The sequence below is a fragment of the Mauremys mutica genome, chromosome 6 (assembly GCF_020497125.1).
Source record: "Mauremys mutica isolate MM-2020 ecotype Southern chromosome 6, ASM2049712v1, whole genome shotgun sequence".
NCBI classification, from domain to species: Eukaryota; Metazoa; Chordata; order Testudines; family Geoemydidae; genus Mauremys; species Mauremys mutica.
Genome location: NC_059077.1, coordinates 65,029,949 through 65,042,438, shown reverse-complemented (window position 1 = coordinate 65,042,438; position 12,490 = coordinate 65,029,949). Strand labels below are relative to the sequence as shown.

General features: G+C 43.7%; 1 long non-coding RNA gene across 1 annotated transcript in view; it reads left to right on the top strand.

The window, feature by feature from the left end:
• The window catches only part of LOC123372380, a 116,904-nt gene extending 106,386 nt beyond the window's left edge, over positions 1-10,518 (top strand). Inside the window, exons 4-5 of the long non-coding RNA XR_006580252.1 lie at positions 2,211-2,309; positions 10,388-10,518. This is a non-coding gene — a long non-coding RNA (uncharacterized LOC123372380). The remainder of the gene's footprint in view (positions 1-2,210; positions 2,310-10,387) is intronic.
• The last annotated feature ends 1,972 nt before the right edge of the window (positions 10,519-12,490 follow it).

The following is a 12,490-nucleotide window of genomic DNA, read 5'->3' as shown; positions in this document are numbered from 1 at the left end:
CATGTGCCACCTCTTTTCCCATCCTCCCTCCTATTGTCAGCCTCCCACTTAGGTTCTAGTTTTCTTTTTGTTGTACCTTAGCACCTGAGCTGTATTTCTTAAATGTTTGTTTTCTGAGTAAAATGCTGCCATCTTGAGGCTGTCTTAATTAAAACAAACACAAAAAACATCTATTTTTTTCTAGACTTCGTGAAGTATTCATATATGTGGATTTTTAAAAAAAATATTGAACAGGTTCTTCAGCTCAACAGAAGCAGCTATTTTTATAGCCAATCAATTAATGGAAATATTACTTCATTTAACAGGTGTATACACCTCATATGTCCAAATCCTGCAAAAACAAACACCTGTCAGGGATGTTCTACGTAATACTTAGTCCTGCCTCAGTGCAGTCCTTAGGGGAATGGACTAGATGACCTATGGAGGACCATTCCAATCCTACATTTCTATGATTCTAGGTGCTTAACTTCATGCACATAAGCACATGTGCAAGTCTTTGCAGAATCAGAGCCTAAATTTTAATGATGAATCAGGTACTGACAGATTCAGAATTTATACTGCCTGAGAAAAAATCTCTGAGATAATCTTTAGGATGTCATAAAAAGGTATGTGAAAATTAAACTGGCAAATGTAATTTATTTCAGCAAACATTTCAGATGAACTGCATTAAGCAGGCTACAGGGCATTCAGCACATCAACAATCACATTAACTTTCCTTTTCCTTCCTCACATTGCCCTGAAATTGCCCTGGCTAATTGTGCTTAGCAAAGAGGTCACATAATGCATCAGAAAGAAGCATGGCTGGAGTGAAGACTGGATCTATAAAAGCTCTGATAACATGGTAGATTTTTTTTCGTTTAAAATTTATGACATGGTTTCCTTTTAGTACTGTATATCCCTGATGGTATACAATAATATAAAGATAGGAATTTTCAGATTTCTATTTTTCCAAAGATTTTTGTTTAATGTGGCACACAGAAACCATCATACTCTCTATATAAATATGATCTTATGCATGCCATCTATAAATAGATCAGGATTCCAAACAACAAAAGAAATCAGTACCAGCTTGATCCTGAAGCATATTTCTGGACAAACACTAACCCAGATGTGACAGGGCGGGACAGCCCCGCACTGGTACAGCGGGGGTTAACCCTGCTTTGATAGCAGAGGAAGCCACGCCCAGGAAGCTCTGCTGGGCGTGCTCCAACTGGCAGACCAGTATAAAAGCCTGCAGGTCTGCTCAGTTGGGGCTGACCACCGGGGGAGAAGGACGCAGACCGTCAGCTCCTGCAGAAGGAGAGCCAGTGCGCCTGGACCGGGGCGTCAGCCGAGCAGAGGCCATACCGGAGACCCCGGGGGGGGTGGGCGCCTGCCAGGAGGGACCCACGGGGGAACTGCTCCCACAACGCCGACGTCCGGCTAGACAGGGTAGGAAGTGACTCAGGGGACTGTCGAGACTGACAGCCTTAAAGCTGCAGTACCGCTCAGCGTGTTGCGGGCGGATCCCCGCCGAGCGGGGGAAGGGGTGTCTATGGACTCTGACCGCTAGGCCGTGCTACCCCACTCCGAAGAGGGGGTTGTGGGACTCCGGCCGCTAGGCCGTGCTACCCCGCTTCGAAGGGGTGTCTATGGCCGCTGGCCGCTAGGCCGTGCTACCCCGCTCCGAAGAGGGGGGTTGTTGGACTCCGGCCGCTAGGCCGTGCTACCCCGTTCCGAAGAGGGGGGTTGTTGGACTCCGGCCGCTAGGCCGTGTTACCCTGCTCCGAGAGGGGGTGTTTATGTGAACTCTGGCCCGTAGGCCGTAATACGTCGGTTACCAGGGGCAGGCCGAGGAACAAGGGAGTGGTGGGCGCTAGGCTCCAGCTCGCCCCCGCCACCAGGGGGTGCTGGGGTACCAGACCCGTCACACCAGATCATTCAATTAAAAATATGTTAACTGTTTTTATGGATTTAAAGTTGAAATATCATAAACTTAAAAAGTCAGAAATTCAAATCATTGCTCCCACAGACATATTCAGCCACATTATATGCACTATGTTGTATTTTTACTACTGTTTAGTTAAATGTAAGCTTTTTTTGTATTATAGAATACCACAAAAATATTCAGGATAGCATGGGTGAGTTAATATTATGGAAATTACTTAATCTTTTGGGATTTCCTAAACTTTGTGTACCTGATATTGGGAACTGGAACATATCTCTTCCAGATGTGACTTCCACAAGCCTCATGAGCAAGATCCCCAAGATCACTGCTGAGTCTGTCTCCCCTCATATAGTAGAGCAACATGTTTCTTCTGGATCCCGAGGTTAGTAATGTCACTGACATTTTCCTTTTTTTAATTAATTTTCACAACCCAAATCCAGTGAGAATAAACATTTTAAATTTGGTGAAAGTGATGAACAGAGGAGTGGAGGGAGTTTAATTTAAATTCTTTGGCGATCTTCAGTTAAAGCTTTGGGGTCATTTCTCCTTTTCTCTTGTGTCAAGTTTGATAGGATAAGAGACTGATCTTGTGAAAACAGATATATGAAAGTCTGTGAGATTTAGGAGAAAAGATACTATGGTAATAGTGGCCATATCAGTACCATAGATAGATTGATTAAAGAAATAAAAACCTTCTCTGATCATCAGTGACTTTCAATATGAGAAAAATCTCACTTAGAAAAGGAAAAGTCCTTGGCCAAAACTATTCTTGTGAAATGCCAGCCTTCTATTCCTTGTAATGATCGTTTTACAAAATGTAATTCATAGATTCTTAGATTCTAGGACTGGAAGGGACCTTGAGAGGTCATCGAGTCCAGTCCCCTGCCCTCATGGCATGACCAAATACTGTCTAGACCATCCTGGATAGATATTTATCTAACCTACTCTTAAATATCTCCAGAGATGGAAATTCCACAACCTCCCTAGGCAATTTATTCCAGTGTTTAACCACCCTGACAGCTAGAAACTTTTTCCTAATGTCCAACTTAAACCTCCCTTGCTGCAGTTTAAGTCCACTCATTGCTTCTTGTTCTATCCTTAGAGGCTAAGGTGAACAAGTTTTCTCCCTCCTCCTTATGACACCCTTTTAAATACCTGAAAACTGCTATCATGTCCCCTCTTGGTCTTCTCTTTTCCAAACTAAACAAACCCAATTCTTTCAGCCTTCCTTCATAGGTCATGTTCTCAAAACCTTTAATCATTCTTGTTCCTCTTCTCTGGACCCTCTCCAATTTCTCCACATCTTTCTTGAAATGCGGTGCCCAGAACTGGACACAATACTCCAATTGAGGCCTAACCAGCGCAGAGTAGAGCGGAAGAATGACTTCTTGTATGTTGTGAGCAAGACACCTGTTAATGCATCCCAGAATCATGTTTGCTTTTTTTGCAACCGCATCACACTCTTGACTCAGTCAGTTGCTGGGAATGAAGATAACTGAAAGTTGAAAGTAGACCAGTTCTCCATCAACCCAACTATTATCCTGGACACTGAAAGAATTATCTATCCCAGTATATGAATATCTGTATATGCCATATATAAGTACATTATTAACCATTTTTTAAAAAGTAACCCAGAGTCACTGTGTAAAAGTATATATGCTGCCTAGATGCCCAAATGCAATTTCAATAATTTCACATGAAAATAGTTAGGTGACTAGTCATTTGCAGGAACAGTCACTGTAATTTCATAGGAATATGTAGGCACATGACTGCCCATACATTTTGCAGATAGAACTCATATGACTTTCTAAAAGAGCCTGTATGGTCTTCTATGTATGCATAAATACACTGTACAGAATATATTTTAATTTATATTAGAGCCAAATTCTGCTATTATTTACACCTCTGTAAATCTGAAATAACTCCATTGTTATTGGAGTTACTCGAGATTTACATTGATAATTGAAAGTAGAATATAGCTTTTTTCCTCCCTGCCTCTTACTCTTCCTGTTCAGCACAGGAGAGATGGCAGCTTCTGATTCATCTCATCATTTTTTCTTTATCATTTTATTTTCTCCCTATCCTTTCCCTCTGACCGCTGCTGACATGATGCTTTGCCAAATAACCTCTTCCTAAGCTAGAACCAATTGCACTCAAAGTTGCAGCCAGCATGGGAACATTGCAAGAGAAATAATGTTACCAGCAAACAGTCTCCTCGGGTCCAGGTCACCTCTGTGTTTAACTCGTGGACATAGATGCAAGCACAAAAAAGGTTGGGTGGATGGTGAGGGAATCAGTAGTGTTATTTGGACTCACAAGTTGAGGGGGAGGAGCAACAAGCTAGCTTCACAGAAAAGCTTAGTTCTACTCTTACCAAAGGTCTCCCCATTAACTCCACATCCTATATTTACAACATAAAGGGGTGCGTGTGACTATCGTGCATGTACATATGTGTACTACTTCCTCACTCAGGGTATGGCTACACTTGCAGCTGTACAGCGCTGCCGTGGGAGCGCTCCCGAGCCAGTGCTTTGAAGTGCGAGTGTGGTCGCGGCACCAGCGCTGGGAGAGAGCTCTCCCAGTGCTGCAGGTACTCCACCTCGCTGTGGGGATTAGCTCCCAGCGCTGGGCACTGTTTACACTGGCGCTTTACAGCACTGTAACTTGCTGCGCTCAGGGGGGTGTTTTTTCACACCCCTGAGCAAGAAAGTTGCAGCGCTGTAAAGCGCCAGTGTAGCCAAAGCCTCAGAGAGCTTGTTCTCTATCTGCAGTGGTAAATGGTCATGCTTTTACATGCAGGGTCCCAGTCTCAACAGACTAACCAGACAGCATAGTTGTTACATTTGGACATGCTGTCTGTAACCACTAAATAACAATCTGCTCCCAGTGCCAGGAGAAGAATCCTGGTGCTCAGTGTTCCACTGCTATCTTACAGGGACTTTTGTAACCCATTAGTACTGTGTGTATTGTAGGGGATGGTTCACATATCAGATAACATGCTTTCACTCTCTATGGCTCCTCTTCTAGGTGAGGTTTGTACTATAGCTCTGAATTTTGTGGCTTCAAACCTTTCTAATGAGCCATGTGAGGGTAAAATACATTTATGTATAGAAATTAGTATAAGGATACTGAAATAATTTTATATTGCATAAATTATGGAGCTAAAAATATGAATTGATCTTTTAAAATCTGATGATCTTGGGACCAACTTCATGGTGTTTGGGGGTTGACTCATTACTTTTGAACTTTATATGCTGACTACTTTTGTTGTTCCTCCCGGTCTGAAAATTGGAGGCAGGGAATCACCTTTGTGTTCCCTTTGCAGTGGTACTTCCAATCATGGATAAATTAAAGAATGATCTACCCTTTTGAGAACCTGTTTACATGAACAGGTAATTTCACCCCTTGAGCACTTGTTTGTGGGCTCAGCAAACGAAGCGCTCAGCAGTCTGACCCTAATATAGCCAAACATTTAAGCACATGTGTAACTTTCAACATATAAGTAGCCCCACTCAAAGTTAAGCTTTGCTTAAATTCTTTGCTGGCTCAGGACCAGGGTTCTCATCACCTTGCAGGATAAGCAGGTGATCTCTGTCAAATACACAGTTGTGATGAATGAGAGAGAAAAATAGAATAGCTTCATTTCTTTTAGCAGCCCAGAATTGCTTAGTCCTACCTTTAGCTCACCATAAACTACATGTATCCTGATCAAATTTGCAAGGAGATAACTTTGATAAATATCATACATTCAGAAAACTTGATTGCAGTATATCCAGTAAATCTTTAGCAGCATAAACTAGGTGGGATAGATAATTCTTTCAGTGTCCAGGTAGCGCATTTAATTGAATTTCTTGGATAGTTAGTTATTCAGCTTTTGGTTTTATGCCTTTTAATCTCAGCTAATATATGCAATAATCATTCAGAAATGCACTGCTAGTCATGTCTTCTTGCTTAAATTAAGGTAGTTAAGACTTCACAGCTGATCAGATTGCTTGATTACCCCATTATCTAATATTTCTGTCTCATCCTGCTGCCACAGCAAACCTTCACATGGTGCTCTTCTTGCATGAAGCAACAGTGACATCCAGTGACTAAATATATATATTAATCACAAGCATCTCTGCCCATTGACTTTTATGTATCCCTCAGGACAAAAATTCCATAATTAAAACTTTATGGGTTTACAGCTTCTGATGGGCCAAATTCTCCTCTCAGCTACACCAATGCAACCCCACTTGACTAGCTGTGTAGATGTTTAACAGTAAGCAACATTTAAAAATATTGCTTGAAGAATTACAATTACTTTATTCTCAATACAAATTTACTGGGAAAAAATCTGAAATACTCATAGATTATTATATCACCATTTTACAAAAGATCATAGGACCAAACTTGCTCTACCTGATCATAGATGATATATATGACCAGATTTGGATCTAATTTACACTGAAGTTAATAATTAATTCATTTAGTCTATGGTATTATTTGATATTTTTATCTGGGAACAAAGATTGTAGGCCATATTTACAAGATGGGGACTCTATCCTGGGAAATAGTGACTCTGAAAACAATTTGAGGGTTATGGTGGATAATCATGTGAACACAAGCTCCCGGTGTGACACTGTGGCCAAAGGGGCCAATATGATTCTGGGATGCATAAACAGAGGAATCTCGAGTAGGAGTAAAAAGATTATTTTACCTCTGTATTTGGCACTGGTGTGGCTGCAACTAGAATACTGTGTCCAGTTGTGGCATCCGCAGTTCAAGAAGGATGTTGATTGGAGAGGGTTCAGAGAAGAGCTAAGAGAATGACCAAAGATGAGAAAACATGTTTATAATGATACATCCTAGAGCTCACTTGATTTAGTTTAATAAAGAAAAGGTTAAGAGGTGACTTGATTACTGTCTAAAAGTAACTACACAGGGAATAAATATTTAATAATAGACTCCTCAGTCTAGCAGAGAAAGGTGTAACATGATCCAATAGATAGAATTTGAAGTTAGACAAACTCAGACCAGAAATAAGTGTAAATTTTTAACAGTAAAGGTAATTAACCATTCGAACAATTTACCAAATTGTGGTTGATTCTTTGTCAATGGCAATTTTTAAATCAAGGTTGGATATTTTTCTGAAAGAGATGCTCTAGGAATTATTTTGGGAAAGTTGTATAGCCTGTATTCTACAGGAGGTCAAACTAGATGATCACAGTGATCTTTTCAGGCCTTAGAATCTATGAATTAAGGGGGCTTATCTGAATTTGCAACAAAGCTTTACAGTCTTTGACGTTTATAGGATCCTGTCTTGAGCAGGCTGGTTCTTGTCTTCAGTTAGTCAATGCTGTAAAAAGACGATCTGAGAATCCCATAGATCTTGCAAAGCCAGAGGGAACTCTGAAGAGTAACTGCTAGAAAGGTCCAGATTACCCAAGACAAATATCTATTTGTAAATAAGTAACAGAGCAATTGAAAAGAATGTTAATTGGTATTTGGGTAAAGCTTCCATCCTTAGGTCCCAATACTGATTCGTATGTTTCATATTTACTCTGTGTAAATAATCTTATGTAATATGAAGTGGCCCCTGAACATTCCCACTGAGTTCCACCTCAAGTGCTATTGAGTTTCAAGGACTTTCTGGAAAGCAGTGCCTATTGGGGCCACAAAAATGCCCTCTCACTGCACTAAATGTTTGGAGCTGAACTCTTTCCTTTCTGCAGCCAGTAGTACTGATAGGGCCCTTTGGTTTGTATCTGGAGTGATTTCTGGGCATCTGGTCTAGACTACAGAGTTAGGTTGATGTAAGGGTACGTCTACACTACGGGATTATTCCGAATGTACATAAACCGGTTTAACAAAACAGATTGTATAAAATCGAGTGTGCGCGGCCACACTAAACACATTAAATCGGTGGTGTGCGTCCACGGTCCGAGGCTAGCGTCGATTTCTGGAGCATTGCACTGTGGGTAGCTATTCCGTAGCTATCCCATAGTTCCCGCAGCCTCCCCCGCCCCTTTGAATTTCCGGGTTGAGATCCCAGTGCCTGATGCGGCAAAAATCATTGTCGCGGGTGGTTCTGGGTAAATGTCGTCAGTCACTCCTTCCGCTGGGAAAGCAACGGCAGACAAGCATTTCATGCCTTTTTTCCCTGGATTGCCCTGGAAGATGCCATAGCATGGCAATCATGGAGCCTGTTTCGCCTTTTGTGACTGTCACCGTATGTGTACTAGATGCCGCTCACAGAGGCGATTCAGCAGCGCTACACAGCAGCATGCTTTTGCTTTTGCATGATAGCAGAGATGGTTACCAGCCATATTGTACCATCTACCATACCATAAATTGGTAATAAGATGATCGTGGCTACCAGTCCTTTTGCACTGTGCCATTTGCTGCTGTCATAAGTGCCCCTGGCTGCTCTTAGCCAGGGGCGCAAAAGCCAAAATTGGGAATGACTCCCTGAGTCAATCCCTCCTTTTTGGTATCTAAAAATAGAATCAGTCCTGCCTAGAATATGGGCAAGTGTACTAGAGAACCACTGTATCAGAGAACCAGAGAGCACAGCTGCTCTGTGTCAGATCCTGCAGAAATTATGAGCTGTATTCTATTCACAGGGGGTGCTCCTGCAACAACCCCACCTGTTGATTCCGTTCTTCCCTCAGCCTTCCTGGGCTACCGTAGCATTGTCCCCCCACTTGTGTGATGAAGTAATAAAGAATGCAAGAATAAGACACAGTGACTTGTTAGTGAGATATGAGTGGAAGGCAGCCTCCAGCTGCTATGATAGTCCAGACAGGACAGTAAGGAGTGTGTAGGAGAGGAGCCCAGCATCCCTCTGCTAGTTCAGGGGCAATTGAATCTTTTCTTTACACATGAAGGGTGGGGGCTGATGGAGCTCAGCCCCCTGTTGCTATGATGACGATGGTTATCAGCCATATTGTACCATCTACCAGGAAAAATTAGGGCCAGGCGCCCTTGATCGACCTAACAGATGCTAGTCAGCATGGTTACCAGTCCTTTTGCACTGCCCCATGTGCCAATAGGTTGATGATGAGGACGGATACCAGTCGTTTTGTACCATCAGCCATCCATAGTGTGGGGGGAGCAAGGATGTTGGTGTTGAGTGCTGCACCATCGCGTCTATCTGCAGCATTCAGTAAAGATAGGGTGACATGTAAAAGAGTCAAGAGAGGATTGTTTTCCCTTTCACTTCTGGGGGTGGGTGGGGGTGTGCGTAAATTGCCTAGCTATGCCCTGACCCACCGCGGACACTGTTTTTGACCCTAGAAGCATTTGGAGCTCAGCCAAGAATGCAAATGCTTTTCAGAGACTGCAGGAACTGTGGGATAGCTTGAGTCCTCCAGTCCATGAGCGTCCATTTGATTCTTTGGCTTTCCGTTACGCTTGTCACGCAGCAGTGCGCTGAGTCCCTGCTATGGCATCTGTCTGGAGATATTTTAAAAATGATTTTGAGCGCTGATAGAACAGATTTGCCTGCCCTTACAGCGATCACGTCCGCATCGTCCATGCGGGAGCTCTTTCTTTATTTTGATCTTTAACTGCATCACCACCCGTGCTGATCGGAGCTCCACGCTGGGCAAACAGGAAATATTCAAAAGTTCGCGGGGCTTTTCCTGTCTACCTGGCCACTGCATCCGAGTTCAGATTGCTGTCCAGAGCGGTCAGTGGTGCACTGTGGGATACCGCCTGGAGGCCAATACCGTCGATCTCCGGCCACACTAACCCCAATCCGATATGGTAATACCGATATTAGCGCTACTCCTCTCGTTAGGGAGGAGTACAGAAACCGGTTTAAAGAGCCCTTTATACCGATATAAAGGGCCTCTTAGTGTGGACGGGTGTGGCGTTAAATCGGTTTTACGCTCCTAAAACCGGTTTAAACGCGTAGTGTAGACCAGGCTTAAGACAGTTTTCGTCAACCTAACTCTGTAAGTGTCTACACTACAGCACTGCTCCCGCCGAAGTAAGTCCCCCATTATGCTGACCTAATAACTCCACCTCCATAAGAGGTATAGCACTTAAGTTGATGTAGTTAGGACAACACAGTGTCTGTATAGACACTGCGTTACTTACGTCGTCTGTCAGCTCCACACCCTGCCCAGCTCCCACCAGGGAGCTCCATGGGGAACTGAAAGCTCAGTCTCTCAGCACCTGGCAGCCAGGCTCCAAGCAGGGTAAATACCTCGCGCATTATCCAGCAGTATGTGCAGTACCTGCAAAACCGGGCGAGGAAGCGACAACAATGCAATTACTATACTGATGAGGACATGGACACAGACATTCCTAGAAGCACGGCATGTGGCGATTGGGAGATCATGGTGGTGTTGGGCCTGGTTCATGCCGTGGAACCCCGATTCTGGGCCCAAGAAACAAGCACAGACTGGGTGGGACTGCATAGTTGCAGGTCTGGGATGATTCTCAGTGGCTGCAAAACTTTTGTATGCGTAGGACCGCTTTCATGGAACTTCATGACTTGCTCTCCCCTGCACTGAAGCGCAAGACACCAAAATGAGAGCAGCCCTCACAGTTGAGAAGCAAGTGGCCATAGCACTGTGAAAGCTTGCAATGCCCGACAGCTACCGGTCAGTCGGGAATTGGTTTGGAGTGGGCAAATGGAGGCTGCAGTGCTGCAAGTAGCCAACACAATCATTGACCAGCTGCTATCAAGGGTATTGACTCTGGGAAATGTGCAGACCATTGTGGATGGCTTTAATGTGCTGGGGTTCCCTAACTGCAGCGGTGCGATGGACGAAACGCATATCCCTATCTTGGCCCTGGCACACTGAGGCAGCGAGTACATAAACTGCAAGGGGTACTTTTCCATGGTGCTGCAAGCACTGGTGGATCACAAGGGACGTTTCACTGACTTCAATGTGGGATGGTGGGAAAAGTGCATGATGCTCGCATCTTCAGGAACTCTGGTCTGTTTGAACAGCTGCAGGAAGGGACTTACTTCCCAGACCAGAAAATTACTGTTGGGGATGTTGAAATGCCTATAGTTATCCTTGGCGACCCAGCCTACCCCTTAATGCCAAGGGAAGCCGTACACAGGCACCCTGGACAGTAGTAAGGAGCAGTTCAACTATAGGCTGAGCAAGTGCAGAATGATGGTAGAATGTGCATTTGGACGTTTGAAAGGGCACTGGCACAGTTTACTGACTCGGTTAGATCTCAGCACAACCAATATTCCAATTGTAATTGCTGCTTGTTGTGTGCTCCACAATCTCTGTGAGAATAAGGGGGAGATGTTTATAACGGGGTGGGAGGTTGCGGCAACTCGCCTGGTGGCCAATTTCGCACAGCCAGACAACAGGGCGATTAGAAGAGAGCAGCAGGGCACGCTGTGCATCAGAGAAGCTTTGAAAGCCAGTTTCATGACTGGCCAGGGTACGGTGTGACAGTTGTGTTTAAAGAGTCCTTTAAATCGAAAAAGCCGATATGATCATGTGGACAGAATCATTATTTTAATTAACTCTGCTAATTCAGAAATAACAGACTAGTGTAGACCAGGCCCAGTTTTGGGCCTCCCCACTACAGAAAGGATATGCACAAATTGAAGAGAGTCCAGCGGAGGGCAACAAAAATGATTAGGGTCTGGGGTACATGACTTATGAGGAGTGGCTGAGGGAAATGGGCTTATTTAGTCTGCAGAAGAGAAGAGTTAGGGGGGATTTGATAGCAGCCTTCAATTACCTGAAGGGGGTTCCAAAGAGGATGGAGGTAGGCTGTTCTCAGTGGTGGCAGATGACAGAACAAAGAATAATGGTCTCAAGTTGCAGTGGGGGAGGTCTAGGTTGGATATTAGGAAACACTATTTCACTAGGAGGATGGTGAAGCACTGGAATGGGTTACCTAGGGAGGTGGTGGAATCTCCATCCTTAGAGGTTTTTAAGGGCTGGCTTGACAATGCCCTGACTGGGATGATTTAGTTGGGGTCCTGCTTTGAGCAGCAGGTTGAACTCGATGACCTCCTGAGGTTTCTTCCAACCCTAATCTCTGATTCTATGCAGTGCAGCTAATAGGAAGCTGGGGAAAGGGATCAGTGTAAACAAAATACAATTTTCTCTTGGATTAGCCTTAATCATAGATCAATAGTAGAGTTTTTAATATTTTGTGAGGCACTTCCACATTGACTAGGTTTCCAATATATCCATAAATCCATAAATCTTTGTTCCAGGGTTGGTGCAGGTAATCTAAATTAGGGAGGGTCTTTTGGGCCAGGAAGTCATTTTTTTTTCAATTGACATGTTACATACACATTCATAGTCTAGAGACGGGTAGTAATTTTTGTTGTTAGAAGGGGGTCGCAGTGTAATGTAGTTTGAAAACACCTGCCCTAGAGAATGCTGAACCTGTTACAGTCTTGGCTAATAGACAGGTGTCTTTTAGTTCATGCAGTAGAAGCTCATTCATTTAGCTCCAGAGGTCCCAGTTTTGATCCCTGCTACCGATGCCAGCGTGTGGGTTGTCATTACACATATATTGAAAGAGTGTCAGATAAAGGAGTCAAATAGACGAAAGGTCAAAAATAAAACTATGAACCCAACTTTG